Source organism: Mus caroli, unplaced genomic scaffold (genome assembly GCF_978045245.1).
Source record: "Mus caroli unplaced genomic scaffold, Mus_caroli_1 scaffold_18, whole genome shotgun sequence".
NCBI classification, from domain to species: Eukaryota; Metazoa; Chordata; class Mammalia; order Rodentia; family Muridae; genus Mus; species Mus caroli.
In genome coordinates, this window is record NW_028227273.1 from 43,545,168 (window position 1) to 43,568,610 (window position 23,443).

At 39.4% G+C, this 23,443-nt stretch overlaps 1 protein-coding gene across 1 annotated transcript in view; it reads left to right on the forward strand.

Moving 5' to 3' along the window:
• Nucleotides 1-1,519: 1,519 nt before the first annotated feature.
• Tbc1d5 (TBC1 domain family member 5) overlaps nucleotides 1,520-23,443 on the forward strand; it is a 462,126-nt gene continuing 440,202 nt past the window's right edge. The window contains exon 1 of the mRNA XM_021186156.3: nucleotides 1,520-1,888. The gene's annotated coding sequence lies outside the window, so the exon portion shown is untranslated. The remainder of the gene's footprint in view (nucleotides 1,889-23,443) is intronic.

The following is a 23,443-nucleotide window of genomic DNA, read 5'->3' on the forward strand; positions in this document are numbered from 1 at the left end:
ATCATCATGGTGGGGAACATGGAGACATGCAGGTAGACATGGTGCTGGAGAAGCAGCCGAAAACTACTCCTGATCTGTAGGCTGAGAGACTGGGCCCACTATGAGCTTTTGAAGCCTCAAAAGCTCACTTCCTTTGACAAGGCCACACCTTCGAATCCTTCTACTCTACTCTCTGGTGACTAACCATTCGAACACATGAGCCTACAGGGGCCATTTTTATTTAATCACCACAAATGGTATGGCTGCTTTCTGTCTCCCTTTATCCATCTCTGAGAAGCAGCTGAGCTTTATAGTCTTCAGAGATGTTCTTTTCATCTCTAATGAAATTGCCCTTCGGTCCCTTCTTAAATTATGTTATTTATAAGACTAAGGGTCCCAAGAGGGGATAGAGATTTCTCCTGTCATTTGGTGACCACACTGAAGGACCTCTACAGTCCCAGTAACACCAGCATGGTCAGTACTTCAGGAAGGAGATGAGGGTCTGCGGTGAGATAGTTTGGTGCTGGAGAAGAAAGTCCATTATACACTGTAGAATACCAGTCATATGGCTGACTGCTGTATTGCTAGTTGGGAGATCAATATCCAAATACAGCATGATGCATCCTCCTATTTCTTAGGATTCTGTTCATGAGACTAATGTAATCATGAGTTTAGCCAGAACTTTTAATAGCTTACTCCATTCAACCTGTTCAATTTCTGCTACAGCGAGAAGGGCATTAGAAAAAAGGGAATCATCGTGTTAAGTGTGGTATGCCTTCCTTGGAAGCTAGCTAACTTTCTGACCTCTGTTTTGGTTTCCATATTCTGAACATAGCAACCAATTTTTTTTTGAGCTATTTGTAAAGACAGATTAATAAAAGGTCTCTCTCTCTCTCTCTCCAACTCAGATGAGCTATTTACCACTTTCTTATTGAAGAAGAAAATACCAGCCTCCCACTGCTGGAGGTTAAATGCAACTTTAAATCAGGATTAAGCAGGGGCATAGGGCGGTAAAACCAGGGTCTAGTCATTTGCCAAAATTGTCATTCATTAGATTAACTATCTAATGACTAGTCATTAGACTAGATTCCAGGTCTGAGAAGATAAAACCTGTGTGTTTTTACAGGTGTGGGGTTGCTAGAAAAACAGCACCTCTCTGGATTCATACAAAGGTCTTCACAAAGAGGTAGTGAGTCCCTACAGAATTGGGTGGCACGACCTGTCTGTCGTCTGTCATCAGTCTGTACAGCTGTAGACCAAGGATAAAGGGAAGGCCATTTTCAGGAGACAAGGAAATTATGCGATCCGAGGCAGGAGTGCTAGATTCTTAGGACGTTCCCAGGCCTGACTTATCTCCTCGCTGCCAGTCCCACCCTAGGAAGCTGGTGGCAAGTAGGGGACCTCGGGTTGCCGCCGAGGGCCGGCTCCCACGGTAGGGAGGCCCCGCGCGCATGCGCATCGGCATGGCCCAGGCAGCTCCATTGGTCTCGGGCGTCCCCTTTTCCCTCTTCACCCCGACCTACCCCCAAGACACCAGGCTCCCTGAGCGCCGGTCACCCGTGGCTCACCCGCTGGCTCGTCCCAGGCCCGGGCGCGCGCCTGCGCACGGGTCCCCGGGCGCGCGGGGTTACTAGAGGTGGAGCGCCGGGAGGGCGCGCAGCAGGAGGCGGACGCCGTTACGGAGGGAGCGTGGTCACGTGGCCGCTGGTCACCGCCGCCACCTCCCGCCCCATTCTCTTGCTGGTCGGGCCAGGCCCGGCGTGTTCCACGAGAGCCCGGCAGACTGACGGGGAGAGAGAGTGAGAGAGAGAGCGAGATAAAGAGAGGAGAGAGACAGAGAGACAGAGAGAGAGAAAGGAGGGGAGGAGGATTCAGGGAATAGGAGCTGGGGAGCCCTGCTGCGCTACAGGTAAAAAAAATAACATAACGATGCTAACGGTGAAAAAGCGCCTCGCCTCCCCCGTCAGCCTCCCCGGGCAGCTGCACAGCCGTCGCTCCCTCCCCGGCCTCCCCTCAGCCTCGCTGGGCCCCGTCCCGCCGCCAGGGAAGGCCCGAGCCGCCGGCCGCGGCTTGCGCGCGGGCTGGGAAGGGAGGCGGGCTGGGGCTCGGTCCGCTGCGGGCCGGCGGGCGGAAGGGCGAGCGCGCACACGGGCGAGGCAGCCTCTCTCAGCCCGCTCGTCCCAGTCCCCGTCCCGTCCTCGCTCCTCCGGGGATCCCGGACGAGCTCGGGAAGCAGCTACCGGGTAGAGCCGGGCTGCTCAGCCAGCTCTACTTCCTCTTTGGCCGGCTCCCTGTTTCTTGCAGCCCTGGGCTGCACGTTTCCTTCCCAGGCCGGAAGTCAGGCGGCTGGAGCCCCGAGCTGAGCAGCCTCGGAGGAGAGAAACCCTCTCCTGCCTTCCTGCCTTCATTTGCCTTAGTGCTACTTAAGTTTGTCACGCCGGCATCTGTCAGTTCGAGGCCTGGCAGGAACCGAGGAGAACGACCGGGAGAGTTCCCCCTGCCCCCTCTGTTTTGCTGGAGATGTACTGTTCTTCCAATACATTCTGTGCAGATAAGCGACCTAGAGTTTGGTCACTCCTCGTTACTAATAGTTTCAGGACGACTTACTAACCAATTCAGCGCTTGAGAATGGTAACAGCTTTTGAAGGTTACATCTTTTATAGCCCTTCAACCTCCACCCTCCCCGCCCCACCACGCTCACCCCCATCACTTTTCTGCAGAGTCCCCATTTTCTCAATTCTGAACTGGACTGAATCCTGAAACTTTACTATGCAGGTTACATGCTAAACTGCCTGAGATGGATTGTGCTGAAATATTAGGGCTTTTGTACGTGTAGTCCATCACAGCGTAGTCCACAAACCACCTCTTATTAGTGTGCTGTGGCACAGGATGCACTATTGGACAAGAACTCTTGGGATACAGTGGAAAAGAAACTCACTTTTACGTTATGTGTCTTTGGTTCAGTTCTGTTCCAGGACTTCCTCGGTGTCCGGAAATAGAATGGAAAGGGCAGCTGCAGCGGGATAGAGAGCATTGATCAAACCTGAGTCCCTGGGGGGTGGGTTCCTGTTAAAAATGTGATACGAATTCAGTAGATGTGATAACGGATACAACTTGTTATTCTGCATTTCTCATGTGGTGATGGACAAGACCTTGTTCAATACAAAAGATGGGAATATCTTCTGTGTATAGAAATGAAGTTATGTGTCTGTGAAGAACGGACACACACACACACACACACACACACACACATGCCCCTTGGGATGAAGAGGTGGCCTGCTAGGAAAGTTCAGGGTCAGGGTGCACTAATAAAGTTTGCTTAGGGGGAGTAGAGTGAACCAACGCTGGATTCCAGGAGAAGGAAAAGAAGTGCAAATTGTGTGCTCTGTATGTTGTGTGATGCCTGCATCACATTTTTGTTTATTTATTTATTTATTTGTTAAAATGGCTTGGCGTACTTCTTAAAAGACTCGCTTCCCAGTTCATTGAGTTTTTATTAAGGCATAGGCTCGGAATCTTGGGTTCATATGTAATGCTGGTTGAAAGTTTCTTCGATTGGCAAAATCATCGCCGTGTCTGATTATCTCCCAAGTGTAGCCTCAGTTGGGCAGTGTGTTCTTGGTATTTGAAGCATATTTTTTAAACAGTTGAGAGCCACACAAAGGGTGTCCTACCTGGATTTGTTTTTTTTTCCTTCATGTAATTTTTATAATGTAAATGAAAGAGTTTAAAGTATTCCATCTACTACTTCTGGTTTACATACATAAAAATGGTTGTCCTTTTACTTCTACGGTACAAGGAATTGAACGTAGAGCCCTTTACAGACTAAGTAGTTAAGTTCTAAAGAGCTTTATGAAAGTCTTTATGGAAGTCTAATAGCAGCTACTTCTAGTCCCATAAGTTTTATAATCTTAATTTTAGTTATTACTTTACCTTGTTTCTTTATATCCTGAAACACATTACACAGCTTAACTCACTTTATTGTTACAACTTTTAAGCAAACAGAAACTGGATGGATAAATCACATTCCTGATTGACATAGCAAATACTAATTTGGGATTCTGATTGGCTGACTTATGAATCCTTGCAAATCTTAATTATCTTGTATAACTTCCTTTATTATTATTATTATTATTATTATTATTAATTATTAGAAGTAAAGGGATGAATTTTTGTAGTGTTGCTGTTTAGGCACTTTATTTTCATTTTAAGAATTAAAAACTTGTCCCCTTTTTAATACCCTGTGCCTTGGTGCTTCTGCTCTTCCTGAGTGAGCTGGGTAAGACACACCTGTAAAGTCGTATTCTGCTTGCACTTGTTCACACGTTTGGCTGTCCCAATCTCTTCACTGCTAAATGTAAACGGTGTCTTCTTTGCTTTGACTTGGAAGGCCTTTCCTGGCCCACCTTTGTCTGCCCTCGCTTCACCTTCATGCATATTTCATACGGTAGGCTTTTTCCTATTCTTCTATCCCAATGCCTAGTTTTGATAAAATTTCTTTGTATTTGTCGTTTTATACTTGTTTTCTTAATATTTAGGTTTAGAACTTAATCAAATTCCTGGCTCTCTATTTGGCTAGTAGGGGCAATAAAAACTAACCACTGGTCACTAACGTACTTGACCACTGAAAAAGTAGGAAGGGCAACCCATAAATAAAGGACTATATTTTAAGTTGAATAGTATATGTTTTACTGCAAATTAATATGTCACCTTCCCTGACTTCTCTCTGTGTGTCTTTCTCTGTGTCAGTGTGAATAGTGGGGCTTTACTGTCTGTTTAGGCAGTTCTTTCCTTATGGATAGATCAGTAGGATAGTAGTATGGTATGCTGTGTGGTCTGAAACTTGAGAAATTATTATTGCTTGTAGGATTTTTTTCATCATCACTTTATAGTTTTAGTTTAATTCTTTTGTAAAATCAATACTATTTGTTTTGGGGGAGGGGGAAGTTATATTGTCACATTCTGTAATACTATTAACATATTTAGGTCAAACAAAACCTATTAAAATTATACTATGTCAGAAATAGACCTTTCTAATTAGTCTTGACTGGTTATGTAGAATAATGGCATTTAGAAGTATTCCTATGTCATTTTGTTATGGTATACTGCTGAGAAAACATCCTATTTTTGACACATACTAAGTAATATACTGGAACTTTAGTGGAAAAACAGTATTTTCTCATCACTGGCAGAAACACTGTCACTCTTATCTCTTTTTAATACTGCCACTGCATTATCTTTTTATAATACAGGTGATCTTAGACAAATCTGTATAAAACTTTTATATGAAACATTGTAGTACTTTGTGTGTTGAGCAATAATCCATTATAAAATCAGTTTAGTCAGTTTTAGAAGTCATTGCAGTATTTAATTACTGAAGAATTTCAGGACAGCACATCTTTTCTTATATGTGTGTGTGTGTGTGTGTGGTCTACATTAGGAGTTCCAGGCCACTCAGGACTACACAGTGAAACCCTGCCTCATTAAAAAAAAAGCAGCATCGGAAGATGGCCAGATGACAATCTACCAATTACTGTGGATACTGTTGTAATCATGCCTTTGTGATTAGAGGGAAAGCATCTGTAGTTTCCATGTTTTAGTCTGTATGGATGAAAAAACAGGAAGTTTTGTGATTAGACATTGCAGATTTTCATAATTTGTTGAGCCTTTTCTTGTGTCTATATGAGTTCATTATTCTATCTTCACTTCATTTCTAAATGACTACAAAATAGCCTAATTAAACATTGGAAATTATTTAGTTGGTACAGTTTGTTTGAGATACTGAAAGTCTGAAAATGGTGGTGCTGTTGGTCTAACATTATGCATATACAATTAAAATGGTTAAAGTGATTAATTATAGGTCTTTGTGTTGGGAGAGCTGATGAACTAACTCTTCTGGGACGCCAGAGAAGAGCTTTTCCTTTCTTGCTCTCCTTGTCTTTTATCTACCCCACTTTAGAGAGGAAGAAGGAAAAGTATTCAAGTTATATCAGTATTTCCTTAGTAGGGTTAGACCTAGAATCATATTCTTCTAATTGTAGCCTGGTGTTTCTGAGATCAGCCTGTGGCATGCTACTGGCATTAAAAAAGGAGGAAATAGCAAGTGTATTATGTACAGCCAATACAAATGTGGTTATTATGGGATTTCTGTTTTACTATGTAATGTGTACATTACTGTGATATACCATTTATTCCTTAAAGAGGGATTATTTTTTGTATTTGTTGTTGTTAGAAAAGGAGTGGTATGGAAAATACGAGTACCCATGTATCTCCTAGAAAGCAAATGTCAAGATTTTGATGGAGGCTAGTAGACAATAAGCATTTCACCTTGTTTTCAGATACAAGCCCATTAAAAGACTGGTTGACTAGGAAGAGCCAGCAAGGCTAGTCTATCAGCACATGGTGAATAAGCCACACGAGAAGTAGGTGGGGTGCTGGGTTTGGAGATCCTGCTCTCAGTTTTGACGGTTTGTCAGTAAGACATGTATATGTTGGGAATCACTTAGGAACCTTACAGCCTGTTTACTTACAGAACCTGAACATAGACTCAGTAAAGCTGTGATTGGAACTAGAATTACTTATGTTAGCTATTTGAAGCTTGTTATTAAAGATTCTTGAAAGATTAGGGACTCAAGTTGTTTCTGTAAGTAAAACAGTTTTATTTTTACTTTAGCTCTGAGATCTCGCACAGGGCACCTGGTTCTAGAGAAAAGAAAGGAGGGTTGTTAGTAGGGTGATAGCCTAGATCCAGACAATACTCAGCGGAAATTCTGCTTCTGTTGGTTGGTGAGGCATCTCGGGAAACTTGTGTACATTTTCATTAAAATATCGCATAAAAGTGTAACTGAGATAGTGGGTTATAGAAATGCCTAGAGTTTTGTGCTCAGCAGATACTTCTAAATAATGTCAGGTTCCTGTTCTTTTACATTTCTTATTCTTTCAGTGTCTATAATCTTAAATTGATCTTTAATCTTAATTTGTACATTTATGGGATTTTAAAATACTGTTTTGATGAGATCAAGACCATGCATTCGGCAATTAAGTAATGCTATTTACAAAAAAAAAAAAAAAAAAAGAAAAAAGAAAAAGAAAAAGAAAAAAAAAAAAAAGGATGTTCTTTCTACTGTGGAGCGGCCCTGTTTCCTGAACTACAGTTTGAATTATTTTATCAGTCTTCTACTAGGGTTTTTTTTTAAATTCGGTAATAATTAATGAAAAAATAATTTCGGAGTCTTTTATGTAATAATCTGTTGTTAACTTTGAACCACTTACAGGTTATGCTTGTATTACATATGTTTGAGGTGATTCTTTTTTACTTCGCTATTTTATAATCTTAAGCAAATGTGTTGAAGTATGTTTGGATAAACATATAGCTTAACTGAATAGTCTAGTTTGATTTATCTTTACCGAGTTTTAAAAAAAGTCCTCAGTTTTATGGATTTGAATGATAAGTCAGTGACAGGAGGTCCTTAACAGTTCTTTCCTCTGAACAGATGTCTTGGCCTGCAGTGACTCCAAATCCCATAATCTTTCCAATTTTCCCCTCTACTAAGTAAGTCTCAAAAAAGTGACATTTTTATTGTACGTGATTGATTTATTTCAGGCAAATATTGCAGCTGAGTAAAGACTTCATCCCAATGAGAAATAATTTGCTATGAATAAAATGTTAAATTTTTTTTCTACTTATACTTTTAAGAATTTAAGGGATGGTTTTCTCTGTATCTGTGCTCAGAATAATGTTTTTGTATAATAAGCTGTCTTCACTTGAAAGTTCTTAATACTTTACTATGCTGAAATATAGTCAATACATTCTTTATTGTTTGCTATTTGTTTTCCAGAGCTAGGATTCTATGTAGCTTTGGTTTGCCTGGTACTTACTATGTAATGCAGACTGGCCTTATACTTGTGGCTCTCCTCCCTTCTTAGCTTTCCAAGTGCCTACCTTACAGGCTTGGGGCACTATGCCCAGCTGATAATTCATTTTTCTAGAAAATAGTAACCTTAAGAGGTTATTCAACAGAGGAAAGTTAATCCAAGAACTAATTTCATTGGTAATGGAATTGGTCTGGAACTAAACCAAGGGTCTATGAGCTGCTGAGATATTTGCCATAGAAAGAAGTGGCCACACACTCATTAGGTCTGGAGCAGCATGAGATCAGGTAGCATTGTCCAAGTACAGAAGACGAGGTTCTTGGGAGAAACAAGCACGTTGGTGTTCTAGTTTCATTTTTGTTGCTGTGCTAAAGCATCAAAGATCACACCACAGTCAAGAGTAGAGAAATGAATACACTCACTCTGCCTGATTTCTTATGTGATGCTCAGCTAGATTTCTTTACTCTTATACAGTCCAGGATGCAGTGGATGGAATATGCCACCTGCAGTAGGCTGGGTGTGTTAACAAGACCACATCCTGTAGGCACTCCCACAAGCCTAACTGATCTAGAAAATTCCTCATTCAAATTATCTTTCTAGGTGATTCTAGTTTGACATTGAAATCTAACCATCACAGTGGGTTGTGTGGTAGAAGCTAGTGCATCAGATGCTGAATAGTCTGAAGGGAACTGGAGTTAAGGAAGAGACAGTGTCAACCAAGGATGCCACAGGAACCTGGGAAAGAGGAGGAGAAATAATGGCTTCTAGTTATCTTGTAGTGCTGCCTCTCCACTGGGCACATCTTTGTCATGGTCAAGGGTGCTAGTTAACTGCCTGTGATACTGAGCAGTGTAGGCTAAGTCTGGGGAATGGTTTGAAAGCAGTTTTGTTGACCAGTTCAAAAATTTTGTTGCCTATGTATAATATTCATCAATATAGCTAGTTGCTAATGAGAATTTGGGGTACTCATTTGTTACAGATTTTGAAGCTGAAATATAACTACATCATTCTTCTCCCTCCCTTTCCTCCCTCCAACCTTCCCCTTGCCCATATCACTCCCCTTTCATCCAGCTGCCTTTCAAGTTGATGGCCTCTTTGTCTTTGTTATTGTTTACACACACACACACACACACACACACACACACACACACACACACAGAGCTTACTCACTTTCTTGTGTTACTTGTATGTATGATTTTGATTTGCATAGGTTAATGAATGAGAGTCCTTATCTCTGGTGAAGATTATTTCTCCTTCTCTCAGTGTTTCTTGGTTGCTTGTAGTACTTTGTTTAGGGTTGGGGCCCTGTGGAATTTCCCCCTTCTGAGATTTTATATCTGTTGGTAGTGTCCTTGTTCAGGTCTTATTTAAGCAGTTATATTGTGGAGATATCATGGGTGAAGCACTCCTGTTATTTCTAGGAGTTTTCTAACTGGAATGTTGAGTTATTCTTCTTTCATTTCATCATGAGTTCTCTTCAATGTCATTATCTCTTCATTGAATTCTGTTTTCTAATCCTCAGTTGTCTCCATCACTTCATTACTCAGGCATTTGTTTTCTGTAAGTTCATTCTTAGTTCATTGTTTCTTTATGTAAGTTTCAAACTGTTTGATTAAGTTTATGAATACATATTAAATTCTGAGTTGTGTGGTTCATCTCAGCAATTATCACTGGAGATACAGATATAGGATTTATGGATTTTTTTAGGGGGGAGGTGGGTGATACTGTCTTCTTTCATATTATTTGTCTTTTTCTGGTGATTTTACATGTGGACTTTTTTTTTCTGTTGGTTTTGTGTCTGATATGGATGTGTTATAGAGTGGGGCCAGAGTACAGGTTATGTGAGTCGGATTGGGCCTGAAAATTGGATGTGATAGTGTGAAGTTGAGAGGACACAGGAACCTGCACTAGCAGTTGCTTCCTGCTCTAAGCTTGGAGGTTGGAGTGGTGTGGGTGTGGCTAGTCAAACTAGGCTTGAGTGCTGGGTGTACAACCCCTGCTATGCTGAGAATTGAGGTTGCATGGAGGGAAGCTTCACTAGGCTAGGTCCTGGTGCAAAGTGTATGGGTCTAGACTGGGATGGGGGTGGGGGGAGTAGTTGAGGTGGCTGGACTGCAGTTGGAGAGGAGTGTAGGTTTCCCATCTAGGGAAGCAAGGACTGTTCCATGTGGAGGCAGGTGGGGTTGGTGGTATAAGTTGGGCTCCCTACCTCAACAGAAAGTGTGGAAAGTGACCCAGGAAGATGCTGCTGGTATCAGGCTAGTATAGTGTAGAGTGTAGTATTAGTGTCGGTTCTAGAGAAGAGGGGATGGAGGCAGTTAGAGGCACAAGTCTGTTTTGCTTTATAATTTTAAGCAATGAAAAATAATTATCAAAAGTAGGTATATGCTCAATTCATATAAAAATATAAATATAAAATTTAATGGTGAAAATTAGCTCTTGGTTTGGTGGCACTCAAAATCTGTCAGAAGGAAGAAATATTTTTAAAAAGAGGTTATTTTAGTTTTTATGGAGTGTATGATGAGATGTGCATGTGGCTTTGTCAGAATTCAAGGGAAGAAAGTGTAGTCAGGTTTGTAGTTTGTGAGTGTTCTCTAGCTGGGTAGAAGGAAACTTGAGCCATGCTTTGACAGATAGGAAGCTCAGAGTTGGCAAATAGGCAGGGGGACTTGGATGGAAAAAGGGCCATTATTAACAAAGACACACAAGCCCAAACACAGTTCAGGAAGCTTTAGAAAACGTGAGTCAGTTGCTTGCTAGATATTCTGGTTTGTAGCATGCAGGGTGGGATTGGAGAGCAAGGGTGTGTTCAGATTATTTCCACTCTCAGGTTGACTGGATGCTGTTTGAAATTGGTAGTGAAAGGTTAGTGAAAGGAAGTGCGAACTTCCTTGTTGGAGAGCAGTTATATAATAGCCTAGACAGTGGAAGAGGATGGCTTCTTTCTTATGACTTAAAGTTACTCATTTAATCTAAGTGACTCCCAGTGTCAGGCTTTTCAGTCTGTGCCCTCATTTTTTTATACCTTTCCTCTATGTTACTTGGAAATTCATAATGATTAAATAATGTGACTAGAAAGTAAAGAACAGGGCTAACACTGTTTTGTTTTCAAGTTGTATGGACCTTCTTGGCTAATTTGATATTCTTAAAAAAAATGGCTATGATAGGGCTAGAAACAAGCAGAGTCTTGTTTTTTTAAAGCAGGAACAAGCAGCACCAATGCAACTTAGTGACCTCGGTACTTTTGAAAGGCTTGCTTTCTTGAGGACGTAACTATGCTATTGAAGTATGATGGCATGCAGTAATTTCATTGGAGTTTGAGAAACTTTTCCTGTATTTTCTAGTGTAGTTTCTGATACTTTAGAATGACAGATTTGCAATATGACATTTAAGTTTAGTAAATACATCCTTTAAAATACCAAAATCTTACACTTGAATTAGATCCATTTCACAAATCGGTTTTAATGTATACTTTCTAATTTATTCTGATATGTGAGATAGGTGTAATTGGTCTATCTGATCTCCTCCATTCTGTCTCTCTTATTTATATTCAAATTTAGATTCTACTCATTAACCCTAGAGAATTTTAATAAATTATTATCATTTTTTATTAGTTACTAAGATAGGATTGGCCTGGTGGCCACCACCACTACCACCACTATTGTCATTTTAAATAATTTTAAAAATATCTTATAATCCTTTTTTAATAACAATTAAAAATGTTTTTATATATTCTTTAGAAGTTTAAAATATCTTTTTATTATATTTATTTCCCACACCCAGCTTCTCTCAGATCCCATCTCCCTACTTACTCATCTTTATGTTGTATTTCTTTTTTTTTTTTCTTTTTTAAAGTTTATTTATTTTATGTATATGAGTACACTGTAGCTGTCTTCAGATGCACCAGAAGAGAGCATTTGTTCCCATTATGGAGGGTTGTGAGCCACCATGTGGTTGCTGGGAATTGAACTCAGGACCTTTGGAAGAGCAGTCAATGCTCTTAACTGCTGAGCCATTTCTCCAGCCCCATGTTGTATTTCTTAAAAAGAAAAAAAAAAAAAAAGTCAAAAAAAAAATCAAAACCAAGCCAAAACCATTGAATCCAGTTTGGTTGACCAACTGTTCCTGATCATAGGACCTCCCCTGGAATGTGCTTGCTATACTGAGAGTATCACTCCATTAAAGAAAATCAATTTTTCCTCTTCCAGCAGCTGTCACTTGCCAATAGCTCTTTGGCTAGGTGTGGGGTTTCATGCCTCCTTCCTGTTCTCCATGCTGTGATTTTGTCTGCCTTGAGTTTGTGCAGGTCTTGTTTTGTCACTGTCTCTATAACTTCTTATGTGCATCAGCCCTTAAAAATTGCTCTTGGGGTGTGTGTGTATGTGTGTGTGTGTGTAACCATGTATCCCACACAGCGTGCATGTGGATGTTAGAGGACAGTTAGTGGGGTTGGTTCTCTCCTCTTTTACATGGGTTCCAGGGACTGAACTCAGGTTGTCAGGTGTGCATGCTTAACTGGTTTATTGGCATCTTCCCTGAAGGCTAGTGAAATTTTTACACTCTCATAGACGAGAGAATTTTGATCACTGAGTGTTTATAATCTAAAGGAGGTTGACAGTAAGTACTAAGACACATAACAAAGAGCCTTGAAAGTGAAATAAAAATCATTATTTTTCACATTTCTATTTTACTATTTCTAAAATTGGTAAATATCTTGTAGTCTGGTGCCATCTTGAATGTGAGGAAAGGTGTATATTTTGAGAATAACAAAGCCTTTAGGTCTTGTTGGATGAGACATTTGGCTGAATAGTAAGAATTTTAAGGTAAAGCATTCAAACATGAGTTCTGTGGTATTCTGGAAAACAGGTTACATTTGGTGACTGACAGGACTCAAGACTGATATAAGAGGTAGTTTGAACTTAGTTTGTGAGAGACTAAGGGCTTTGAAAAGGACAAAGTATAGTTTATTTAATTAAGACTTTGAGTTTCTTGTTCTGTGTTTGAAAACAAAAGGCTGCATTAGAAGAGGAATTAAGGGAGGGGACTTTGTTCTTCTAAAGTAATTGGTCTTTTAACTGACAGAAAAGAAGTTGAAGTGGAGAAACAAAATTGGTTATTTAATTTTTGAGTAGAATGGCTAGTTACAAGATAAGGAATCCAGGTTTAGTCGTGTGGATGAGCATGACTGGCACCTGTTGACTGAGACCAGTCTTCTGGAGTAGGCAAGGGAGTGTGATCTTTGTGAGGGATGTGTGTGTTTGTCATACATAGAATAGAAGCAGAGAAATTCAGGGTTAGAGGACAGAAGCATAGGCAAGGCTGGTGTCAGAGGTTTAGGAGGCATGTATAGATGAATTGAATTCTTTTCAAGGAATTCTATTTAGCCGGGCATGGTGGCGCACGCCTTTAATCCCAGCACTTGGGAGGCAGAGGCAGGCGGATTTCTGAGTTTGAGGCCAGCCTGGTCTACAGAGTGAGTTCCAGGACAGCCAGGGCTACATAGAGAAACCTTGTCTTGAAAAACGAAAAAAAAAAAAAAAGGAATTATATTTATAAAAGGAAATAAAGAATATTATAAAGTTGAGAAAAGCTGTTTAATAGTTTGAAATAGGCTTCACATAACAAATATCTACTCAATTTAAAAGTATATAATACAATAGCTTCCAGATATTTATGGCTTTGTGTGTTAACTGTAGTTTTAAAATAATTTTACTCTTCCTGTAAACATTATAGCACCTTTTCGTTTTTATGTAAAAAGTCATTAAAATTTGGTAGTGATTTCATCAAATCTTTACATCACTTTGGATCTTAGTAACAAAAACACACCTCTAATCTCAAAGGGGAATAAGTAAGTTGTTTATTCTGGAGGCAAATATGAGTGACCATGGCTGGTGAACACAGTTATCTCAAGTTTCATATTTGGATATGATAACAGTGTGATGTAATTGTTATAGTAACAGAACAAAGGAAGGCCAAAGTTACGGTACTTTGCAAATGTATTGATGGGAACATTGCAAGGTGGGAAAATCTCTGCTCTGATCCTGTGATGCTGTCTGAAAACTCTTAGTCTTTTGGTTGGTGGGAGCTAGTTACTACACCTCAAAAGGACCTGTTAGTATCAGGATGTTAGGTCAGAGACAGAGAAGGAGAAGGAATGGCCATTAAACAGGCGTAAGAGTGCCCACAATAAGTCAGGCATGGTGGCATACACCTTTAATCCCAACACTTGAGAGGCAAAGGCAAATGGATCTTTGTAAATTTAGACCAGCCTGTTCTACAAAAGAAAAAAAAAAAGGCATGGAGGGGTACCTAAAATATATTATAATTATATGATTAGACTACTAGGCAACGACTTGCAGCAGTACAACCTCTCCACAGTTATTGTAGTTCTAACTAGTTAATAAGTCTTGCAGAAGTTTAAATGTAAATTGTGGTTCTTTGCAAGTTTTTGTTTTTTGTTTTTTGTTTTTTGTTTTTTTGTTCTCACTGCCTGTGAACATCTTTCTTCTTATGTAGGTCTTTCATTTCTTTGAACAAGCTTGTAGTTTATCGGTGTTCAAGTCTTATTCATTCTTGTTTAGATTTGTTCCTAGTTACATTATTCTTTGGGTTTTGGTAGAAGTAGAATCACCTTGATTTCCATTTTGGGTCATTTATTCCAGATAAGATTAGAGGTGATTTTTTGTGTTTATATCATACACTGTAACTTTACAGAAATGTTCTGGTGTAGTTCGTTTATGATGGATTCTTTATGGTTTTCTAGATATAGGTTCGTTTAATCAAATAAAATGTTTTACTTTAGGATGCTATATATTAGTGTGCGGGTGTGTGTCCTTTATCATGGTCTCTATAGTTGCTAGTTAGTTTTTTGAGTGTTCTGCCCCTCCCCTGTTTCTGTTTTAATAAAAGAGTATTTGAGTACTGTCAGATGAATTTTATGCAACAGTTGATATTGTTATATTTGCTTTTCTTCTATTAACATTTACTACATTGGCCTTATGTTGAATATCTTTGTGTGCCTGAAATAATTCCTCCTTGGTCATGGTACATAATCCCTTTAGTATGTCGTTAGATTTTGTTAGTTAGACCTTTTTAAAGGTTTTTGAGATATGGTCTCATGAGGCCTAGGATGACCAGCTGGGGATAACCTTCACTTCTGATTTTTCTGCCTCTGCCTCCTGGTACTGTGACTGTAGGTATGTTTTACACAGTCGGATTTAGACAGTGCTGTGGTCAAACCCAGGGCTTTATATATGCTAGTCCAGTACTGTATGTAATCAATCTGAGCTACATCCCCAGCTACAATGCTGCCTTTACAGAATGAACTATGGAAGGGTTTTTCCCTTCTTCAAAATTTGAGAGAAATTAGAAAGAAATTGGTCTGGCATCTATGAATGTTCATTAGAAGTCACTTATCTTGGATTTTTCTTTCTTGGATTTTTCTTTTTTGGAGATATTAAATTACTGATTTGAATTTTTAAGAGTTTCTATATAAGTTACTTTGGGTAAACTCTGTGTTTCTAAGGATTTGTTGATTCATATTTGTTGTCTAGCTTGCTGCCAATTATTCATAATTTTCTCTTGTAATCCATCTTATTTCTATAAGATTGATAGTAATGTTTTCACTTTCAGTTTGCCCCCCGACCCCACCCCTACCCCCAATAAAAATCTGTCTTAGGGTTTGTCAATTTTATTCATCCTTTTGATGAACCAGCTTTGGATTTTGTTGATTCTCTTTGTTGATCTTCTTTAATTTCTTAATTTTCGTCTTTTCCTTCTTTTGACACCTTTGAGTAAACTTAAGCTAGCTCTTCTTATAACCTTAAAGGTATGTTATTGATTTGAAATTTTGTATATTGCAAGTAGTTATACTTATAAAATCCATGAGAACAATATCTTAACTGCATACCATGATTTTGGCATGTTGTATTCCCTTTCTGTTTATCTCTAACTTATAATTTCCTTTGTGATTTTTTCCTTTGGCCAACTGGATGACTTGTTTCATTTCCACACATTTGTCTAATTTCTAATTTTCCTTCCGTTATTGAAGATAGGTTATTCCTCTGTAGCCAGAACAGATGCTGTGTATGAGTTCAGCCTTTCTAAGTTATTGAGACATAATTTGTGGTAAACATATGGTCTTCTCATAATAGTCTTTCTTGGAGAATTTTCTATGTATGCCTGAGGTGAATGTATATTTTTGTGTTGTGTTTTGTGTTCTCATATTTTGTGTTCACTTTCATGTATTTCACTCTATATAAAAATGTGTGTATATATATGTGTGTGTGTATGTGTGTATACATATTTAGCACATATATAGGTGAATTCTTGTTGAATTGTATTATTACTTGTTTGTTCTTATACTGTTTCTTCATCCTCTTCCAAATTTATTCTTGAGCCTTGGGAAGAGGGTGATGTAATTTATAATTTATTATGATGATGGTGATGATGATGATGTAGTTTTGCACCTGGCTAGTTGTGGGTCTCTATAAATTGCCATCTACTGCAAATAGAAGCTTCTCAGATGAGAGTTGAGGGATAACATGATCATTAGCAGCCCATTTAATCTGTGCCCATTTATCAGAGTAGTACTGGTAGGTTCTCTTCTAGGGCCTATGACTTGTTCTTGGCCAAATAAGATAACTGGTACAGATTTGATTTTATGGAGCAGGACTTAAATTCAATCAGAAATTGGATGATTACGCCCATGGTTCATGTTACATGACAAATGTCAGATGGGCGTGTCTTGCTAGTCCAGGCTGCTGTAACTTACAGAATTTAAAGTTGGGCATAACTGATGATTACTTTTTCCCAGGAGTTTGCATAGTTCTTTATAGAAGTACGTTGAAAGCTAGCCAGTAGGGATGAACCTTGCAGTTCCATAATCAGCTTGATTTCATTATGTTTTATGACTTAAGTATATGGAGTCTTAAGTCCTAGGGTCTTATCGTCAGCTTCTGTAGGGTAGCCAAGAACAGTGGTAATAGCCTGTAAGATTTGAAGGTCCAAGAGACCTAATTGTCCCACAATTCCAAACGAAGTATTTTATTTCTGGCATTGTGTTTTTTATTTGTCAGCCTTTGCTGTCTAGTAAGGGTGTTGTTAGTGTGCCCAGGAAGCATGGTGGCACACAGATAGACATGGTACTGGAGGAACTGAGAGTTGTATATCCAGATCTGTAGGTAGCAGGAGGAGAGAGACATTAGGCCTGGCTTGAGTATTTGAAATCCCAAAACCCAACCCTAGTAACACACTTCCTCCAGCAAGGCCACACCCATTCTAATAAGGCCAAACCTCCTAATCACTGTCAATTAGCAACACTCCCTAATAATCATTCAAATATATGAGCCTACGGGGGCTTATCCTGTTCAAACCACCACATCCTACTTCCTGGCCTTCAGAGGCTTGTAACCATATAATAATGTAAAAATGTATTCAGTACAACTTTAAAAGTCCCTATAGTCTATCACAGTCTCAAAATTGTTTAAAAGTCCAAAGTTGAAATCCTCTTAGGAGACTCATGGTAATCTTTTAACTGTAATCTCTTGTAAAATCAGAATGAAAAATCAAGTCCCAACATACAGTGGCACAGAAAATATATATTAACATTGCAAGGCAGAGGAAAAGGAGCAGAGTGAGGAAATACAGGACCAAAGCAAGACCTAACAATAGCAGGGCAAATTCTAGACTATCCATTCCCATGTCTGATGTCAAGCCTCAGTTCTCCAACTCCTTTTAGCTCTGTTGACTATAATGTAGCCAGATATTTTACTACCTTGTGGGTTCTTTTTTCTTCCATCCTTCTCTCCCCTTTTCTTCCACTCTTTCACCCCCATAACACTAGATAGAGGAAAATGGATACAAAGAAAAGGAGGTACCATTATTATTAGACTACTTCTTGCTGATCATGGCAGGAGTTTCTTGGGGCAAGTTTGATCTTCACTGACAGGTTATCTAATTTCTTCTTTGTACATGACTACGTACAAACTGACTAACAACAACCAACAGCAACCAACTAACTATACAGACTGCCTCTCAGGGGCCTTGTGTTTGTATACCCTCAGAAAAGTCCCTAGAATTCCCAACGTCACACTATCTGTTGCTGGCAAAATCACTCCTCTGCTGGAGCACGAGGCAAATCATAGACAGATGCTGCAGACAGTCTGAAACAGCACCACATCTGCATACCTGGGCTTAAAAACAAAAACATATTCTTAGACTAATTTTATGTTTTTCAGAGAAACCAAAACTTCAAAATTGTCACTACACTGCAACCAATTTCTCTCTCTTGGACTTGTTCCACACCAGTCTGCAGTCTTCCTTGGCAGGTATCCCACAGCTCTGGCACATAGTGCCCATCCATGCATAAGAAACCTCTGACACATAGCTGGCTTCAGAAGCTTTCCATAGATGTGGAGGGAGATTCCATAACACCTTTCTTGACTCTAAACCAGGGGCTGGAATATGACCCTTTCATTCAAATACATTCTTACTGGCTTTCTGTTGTTTTGATAGTTTACTGTCTAAGTATGGCTCTCCTGAAACTCACTCTGTAAACCAGGTTGACCTTGAACTCTGACCTCTCCCTGCCTCTTTGGAGTGCTGGGATTAAAGGGGAGGAGGCACTAGCACACCAGCCCTAAGCTTTTCTTTAATTCATTTCACAAGTGGAAAGCTTAGCTCAGTGTGGCCTTGCCGTGAGGTCATAGTTTCCTTTATTCCATTTAGCATCAGGGTTTTTAAAAAGTGATTCCTGGTGCTCTGTTTCTCCTCAAACTGTATGTTTTGTATTTTTCCTTGTTCAGTTTGCATTATGTCAGCTTTTTATTATAGATTGGCCTAATAACCATACAACATAGTCAATACTAGGCTGTTTTGAAATCTCCTCTGCCAAAGTTGTTAGTTCAAAACTCTTCAATTTGACCTTGGGCAGTGTTTTTTGTTTTTTTGGACAAGAGCAGAAAACAGCCACATTTCCCACCAAAATGCCATAAGACTGATTTCTAGGCTAGGCCTCTTATTAATACTCTCTGAAACTTCTTGAGAGTTAGGCTGTCACAATGTACATTGCTCTCAGAACCACTGTCTTCCCTTTTCCCCTGCTCCTACTAGTGTGGCCCATTAAGCCCCACTTAAAGCATTCAGCTGCATTTCTAATTCACAATCTCACAGTCCACATTCTGCCAAGAAACATAGTCAGGCCTGTCACACCAGTACCCCAGTCCCTGGTACCAACTTCTGTCCTAGTCAGTGTTTTATTCTTATAAAAGAAAGCACTTACTTGGGGGCTGGCTTTCTTACTGTTTCAGAGGTTTAATCCATTATTGTCTTGGTGCAAGGGATGGTGGCATGCTGACAGACATGATCCTGGAGAGCCTGGGGGCAGGGGACATTCATTCCTTTTCAGAATCACCACATTGGGTCTTTTGTATTTCCATATGAAATTTAAGAATGTCTTATCAACTTCTCTGAAAAATTGCATTGGAATTTTGGTGGTGGTTATGTTCAATCTGAATATTGCTTTTGATTGGTCAGTTATTTTCACAGTATTAATCCTGCCAATCCATGCATATGGGGCTGCCTTTCACGGTCCTACAGGAGAGGAGGTCTTTCCATCATTTGGTATATTTTTAGATTTTTTTTTTTCGGTCTTTAAAAGTTTTTTAGTTCAACAAGTCTTTTGTTAGATTTATTCCAAGACTGACTGTCTTACTTTCTTCTTTTTTGGAAATGATCATGAATGGTATTGCTTCCTTGATTTTTTTTTTTTTGGGGGGGGGGCTAGGTGTTTTTGTCATTTGTATATAGGAGAGCTGCTGATTTTTGTTAATTTGTATTCTGCTACTTTGTTAAATACAGTTATCAGTTATTGGAGTTTTCTGATGTAATCTTTAGGATCTTGTATGTATAGACTCATATCATCTACAAATAAGGATGCTTTGACTTTTTCCGACTTGTGTCCCCTTTATTATAGTCTCTTGTCTTACTGCTTTAGCTAAGACCACAAGTACTGTGCTGAACCGGAGTGGGAAGAATGGATATCCTTATCTTATTCCTGATTTTAGTGGAAGTGATCTTCTTTGTTTATGGGATTGCTGTCTGTTGCCTTTATTGTATTGAGTTATTCCTGTAACCATAGTCTCTTCAGGCTCTTTATTATGAATTGGGTTTTATCAAAGGTCTTTTCTGCATCTAATGAGATGATCATGTTTTAAGTACCTTAGTCTGTTTATGTGATTATATTTATTGATTTACATATGGTAAACTATCCCTGAACCTCTGGGCTGAAACTGACTTGATCAAGATAGATAATCTTTTACAAGTATTTTATTGAGAATTTTGTATCCATGTTTATCAGAGATTGTTGCCTTTCAGTTTTTGGGATATGGTTATTGTCTGATTTTGCTATCAGGGCAGTAGGGATTTGGGAATGTTCTTTTGCTTTTCTGCTTTTTTTTTTTTTCCTTTTAAATAGTATCAGAAGTATTGGTATTAGTTTCTCTTTGTAGCTCTGATAGAATTCTGTACTATTTGTTTTGAGTTGGAAGAGTTTTAATTACAGCTTATATCTCACTGGCTGTTATAGATCTATTTATAGTATTTATTTCATTTTTATTTAACTTTAGTAGGTTATATATGTCTAGAAATTCATTCATTTTTTTCCCCTTGAAACGGAAAGTTTTGGTGAAATATAGACGATTACATTCCTTGGATTTTCTGAATTTTCTCACTGTCAGATGTAATGTGTCCTTTTTCATCTGTTTTAGTAATTATCTCGTTGATAACTTATCTAACAATTTGTCACTTTGTTAATCTTTTCAAAGTACCAATTCTTAGTTTCATTAATTTTTTTATTGTTTTTGGTTGTTGCTTCTATTTTATGAATTTGAGTCCTGATTTTGATTATCTCTTTTTATCTACTTAAAAAAACCATTTTTATTGATTTTTTTGTGATTTCCACACCATGCACCCCATTCCTTGGTGCATCTCTTCATCCCTTGAATCTGCCCTCTGCCCTTGCAACCTACCCACCCCTCAAAACAAAAAAATAAAAATAATACCAAAATTATCTTGCTGTGGAAGCTGCAGTGTGTCATGCCATGTGTTGCACTATACACTATTCTCCACATAACTTTACTTTCAAATGTTCATTGCAATGAATCATTGGTCTGGGTCGAGAACTCTGGCTGCTTTATACTATCAGTATTGGCTCCTCAGTGACACTTGTCTTTGACAATCCTGTTTGTTACCCTGTGTCATAGAAATCCTGATCCTTTGGATTTGCAGGACTAGCCCCTTCACATGGTCCAGTGGTCCATAGATGAGGTAGATGTTGGGGTTGGGTCGACTCAGCCCCAGATCTGGGACTTGGTGTTAGCTGAGTTGGTCAGCCTGCTAGGCCTCCCACACCCAGGCTACCAGGGACAGCTCTCCAGCACTGCCTTGGCTGGCTTACCCAAGTGCAGCTGCCAGGAAAGGGCAGGGCCAGCTCTCCTACTTTCATGCCCTGAGCTATCTCAGCCATGCTCACACTACCAGTACCAGCTCTACTGTTTTGCCTAGGAGAGGTGCAGTGCACATTCTTTTGAGTGCTGCAGCCATCAAGGGATGGGACCTGCTCTCCTGCCTGCTCTAGGTGTTGAGGGATGAGGAGGGCGTCTGCCCTGTGCCCATGTCACAGCATGGCAGGAGGTATAGGCCCGCTTTCCTGAGTGCTGCAGCCATTGGGGGCATACTTGCACATTGTAGTGGTGGCAGTTGGGTCATACAGCTTGATGTCTTTCACCCGCTAGTACCTCAGGTGAGCCCCTTGCTAGGTAGTTTCTTAAACAGGCTGAGCATCTAGAATCTTGATGTTCAGTAGCAGCTCCCACGTAGGTGCCAATCCACAGCTTTCTGCTATGTGCACCTGGCTGCTGTGCTAGCATACCAGCTCCACTTTGCCCAACAGCTGCTGCCATGTGCCACATCTCTTGCTAGCTACTTTTAAGATTGTTGGTACCCCCTCCCTAAGGGCCTTTAGCTGCGTTGTTAGGCTATTAATTTGAGATCTCTTAAGCATTTTGATGTAGGCACGTTGTTCTCTTTTGACTGCTTTCATTGTGTCACAGAGATTTTGATGTCATATTTTTATTTTCTAATATGAATTTTAAAATTCTCTTCTTGATTTTTTTCCCTCACTTACTTGGATTTTGTCACATATCATTTAGTGTTCTTGTATTTGTGTACTTTCTGTCTTTTGTTGCTGAGATCCAGCTTTAATTCATGGTGGTTAGATAGAAGGTAGGATATCATTTCTGTTTTCCTGCCTCCCAAGTACTGGGATTAAAGTTGTGTACCACTATTGCCCAATTTACAAAGTAGATTTGTTTTTAGTGGCTATTTATTTATTTATTTTGGTTTTTCGAGACAGGGTTTCTCTGTATAGCCCTGGCTGTCCTGGAACTCACTTTGTAGACCAGGCTGGCCTCCAACTCAGAAATCCGCCTGCCTCTGCCTCCTGAGTGCTGGGATTAAAGGCATGCGCCACCACGCCCGGCTCTTTAGTGGCTTTTTAAAATACACCTTTGATTTTGGTCAATGCTCCTGTTTACCTCCTTACCTGTGCCTCATTCCTGTCTAAGCTTTTCTAGAGAACCTTGTCACATGCATACCTCCTGTTAACCTGGGACACTTTCTCTTTTAGTTATATGAAAGAAACTCTTGGATGTGCATACAGGAAATGTGTTCAAGATCAATTTGTAAAACATTGTGACAAGCAAGTATTTGGCACCACTCAAATACACATCAGCTAGAGATAGAGTGTTTCTTAACTAAACCACATGGGAGTGTCCACCACATTAAATGGGAAACTTCAATACTGGTAACAGCTAAACGTAAGTTATATTTACATATGGAGTGAAAAAGTAAAATGCACTTACGTTAAATTCAATATGGTATTGATTAGCTATGTGTGTATGGGGCAGAATAGATTTGGGGAGGAACACAGAAGTAGAAGATATTGGAGATGCATTTATCATTTTAATCTTATACTTAACACATTATTTTATTATTTATGATTTCTTAATATATGTTTAAAACCTTTGGAAAATGTATTTGTTATAAAAATACTTTATTACTTTTTTATCTTTTTTTTTGTTTTTGTTTTTGTTTTTTCGAAACAGGGTTTCTCTGTATAGCCCTGGCTGTCCTGGAACTCACTTTGTAGACCAGGCTGGCCTCGAACTCAGAAATCCGCCTGCCTCTGCCTCCCAAGTGCTGGGATTAAAGGTGTGCGCCACCACGCCTGGCTATAAAAATACTTTAAATAGAAATAAAATTCTTAGGACAAAATCCTTACCACTTATAAGAAGGAAATATCCCCTAGTCTTGAATGCAGTGCTCTGTCTAGATCTCACTTTCTCAGACTCAAACCTCAGTGCTGTTCTGATACTTTCATCCCTAGATGAACTTAGTAGTGCTAAGGACATTATAATAGAGTTTTACTTAAGTATTTCCTGATGGAACAAATAAATATAGACACATTTCCCTCATCTTTCTTTTTATACTGTTAAGCCAGCAATGAATCAAGGTTACTGGTTATACTGCTTTT